Consider the following 3,203-nt stretch of genomic DNA (forward strand, 5'->3'; position numbering starts at 1 on the left):
TATAAACCGGTTAACCGGTTAACCGAAAAACCGGTTTTCTTCGAAATACCGATTTTTTGCGAACCGGTTAATTTAAAATGTTGATTTTCGGTTAACCGGTTTATCCGGTTTATCCGGTTTATATCACTCAGTTAACCGGTTTTTAAAATTTGGGACTAAAATTGATAAATCTAACGTTTTGTGCATTTCTAATATTCATTGTACACACATTATTGGTCTGATTTGAAACCTAAACTGCTGATTTACAATACAAACCTATTTAGATTGAAATTTTTAACAATTACAATGATTCTAAATAGTAGAGGACGATGAATTTACTTGAAAACTTTTTCAGAATAAATTGCACATAATGAAACTATTAAAAATTAAATTCCGCATAATTCTAGAAGTTAAGCCAAATCTTAATAATGATGATTTTACCAAACGTTAAGTTGAATTTGATGTGCATAAATTCTTTTAATCAATTTGAATTCATTAGTGTGTTTTGTTCTTAACATTTTATTTTTATTAATAATTTTGTTAGCTTAGTGTACAAAGTCCTTTTCAGAAGTATTACAGGAGAGACAAAACACGTTTAAAATCCATAATTTTAAATATGAAATCTGATAATGGAGTTTTATTATTTACATATTTTGTACGATTTATAATGACAAATAAGCACAGCAGAGAAGAAGTGCGTTTGTATCTTATTTTTACAAAATAAAATGGACTTAGCACTTTTGTATATTCATAGTTATTTAATATTAACCATTCCTGACTACTAAAAACTACACATTTTAAAAAAATACACTGTTATGAAATTGTACTTGAATTCAAATATAACGATTTTAAGGGCTGATTTAAAAGTAGCATAATGCTTTCAAATAACATTGCTGTAATAGCAAACTGTAACATATCTGTGGGCATTATTAAATAAAAGGATTCAGTTGACCATTGATCGTAAGTTGGCAACGCTGTTTGAATTCGAATATTCAGTTAAAGAACATTGTAGAAAGTACACCACAGATGGCGTGTGATCTAGAATATTCGAACTATGACAGTTAAAGAGCAATCTAGAGTGCAGATGGCAGTGTTATAAATAGTGGCAGAGTTTGCAGTCGTTAGTGAGTTTATCAGAGACGCTTTTCGAATAAACATCAACTGAGTGCCTTAAAGTGTGTTGTGTTTTTCAAGTAAATTCGTGTACATTATAAATTGTGTCTGTATTTCTGAGAATTTATAAACGTGTATAAAAAACATTGAGTGGCTATTTAATTCTGTTGTTGTACATTTAAAAGAAATGAAGAAATGGCTTTTATTTGCAATCAAGAGTATCCGGTTTATTTAAAGGAAATAAACCAAACGTTTTGAAAAGGTTAAAACGTAACAATACTTTATTGGACATTTTATGTTTTCTACATATATATGACGGTTAACCGGTTAACCGGTTTTTACGATGTCAGTTAACCAAAAAACCGGTTTTTTAAAAAAGTCCAATTTTCGGTTAACCGACAAACCGGTTTTTTAAAAAGTCGGTTTTTTATAAACACTAATAAGGTGACTAAAAATTGGAGCGAAAATCCCAAAAATGCAATTTTTTACAATTTTGCCCATAGAGTCCACATTTATTTTGGGGATGGGAAAATATTTTGGGGATAAATAGGGAATACATCAAGGTTTTGAAAGCTGCTTTCCGTTTTTAGGATAAAGTTGAAATTTTGATAAAAAAAAAAATGGTCAAATTCCGAAGGGCGACATGTTCGAAAAATGGGACATGTTTATAAAAAAATTTTCATGGTAAAGGTAACTTACCTAAAAATAGTTTTTTGTTTTCTTAATAAAAAAGAATTAAGCCACCCTACTATAAAAAAACACAAAAATCTACTATTTTTTGAATTTTTAAATTGGATCCATAATTGGTATAACTCTGAAATCTTTTTTGTATTATTGATAATTTAGATGTCTAAGTAACAAAAAAAATTCGATCCATGCGGTCCAATATTACGTCCTATATTTTTAAAAAAGCGGACCAAGGAATGCAAATTTTAAAATTTTAATTTTGAAATGCTTATAACTCGGGAATTATAAAAGACAAATATTTCACTCAAGCATATTCAAGGCCTACCCAAGTGCTTTCCAAAAATATAAAAATCTTTGAAATCGATTGGGAAACAAAAAAATGGCACGTGTTTAAAAATGTTACTTGTCGAAGTTACCCTAATTTGAGCCCCCATAGCGCCGCCCCTGAAGAATTTGTTCCGATAGGACCAGCCGTTTAGAAATGCCACATTTATTTACAAAAAAGTTTGATTCTGTATAAGGAAGACTTGAGAATTAAAAGAGAACCTGCACCAAGAAGCAAAAACTTTCTAACAGATATTGGTAAGGCAAAATAAATCGAACAGCTCTTTCGAAGAGCACCGAATACTTCTATCAGAAAGGCAGCTCGTAGAGCTAAATGCTCTGATTGAGTGTAGATCCAAAGATAATGGTGGGTTAAAGTTGTATAAAGTTCAGAAAGTTCCAGATCGTAATGCGTCAAGAACTTAGAAGCAAAAGAACGAGTGAAAAAATGTAGGTAAAATTTTATAAAAAAACAGGTAAGAAAGTATAGTCGGTCAAGCCCGACCATATGATACCATACACCAATATAATTATGGACTAATCACAATAAAATTAAGTGGCATGACTTATGTATATATGAAACCTATGTGTGTTGAAATTTATTAGAATACCAACATTTTTAAGAAATCTACACTCATTAAAATGATTTTCGGAAGTGGGCACTATATGGGATCTATGACTAATTATGGACCGATCATTATAAAATTCAGTGACATGACTTTTGTATATATATAAATTATTTGTGCTGAGTTTTTTTAGGATACCAATATTTTTAAGAGATTTATGCTAGTTAAAATGATTTTCGGAAGAGGGCCTATATGGTAGCTATGACTAATTGTGAACCGATCACAAAATTTAGTGAGGCGAGTTTGACTTATATAAAACTAATTTTTGCAAAATTTGGTGTGGATATCTATATAACTAAGGTATTTATGAGAGCTTAACTATTTTCAGATAGGGCAATCGTATAGGGGCTAGAAGAAATAATTAACCGATTCTAACAAAATTCAATAGGCTTCCTCCGTGAGGCATTAAAGAATTAGAATAAAGAATACAATTTTATCGAATTATCTTTGAAATTGCGACCTGTAGTTTCATTA

This window comes from Calliphora vicina, chromosome 2 (assembly GCF_958450345.1).
Source record: "Calliphora vicina chromosome 2, idCalVici1.1, whole genome shotgun sequence".
In the NCBI taxonomy this organism is placed as follows: domain Eukaryota; kingdom Metazoa; phylum Arthropoda; class Insecta; order Diptera; family Calliphoridae; genus Calliphora; species Calliphora vicina.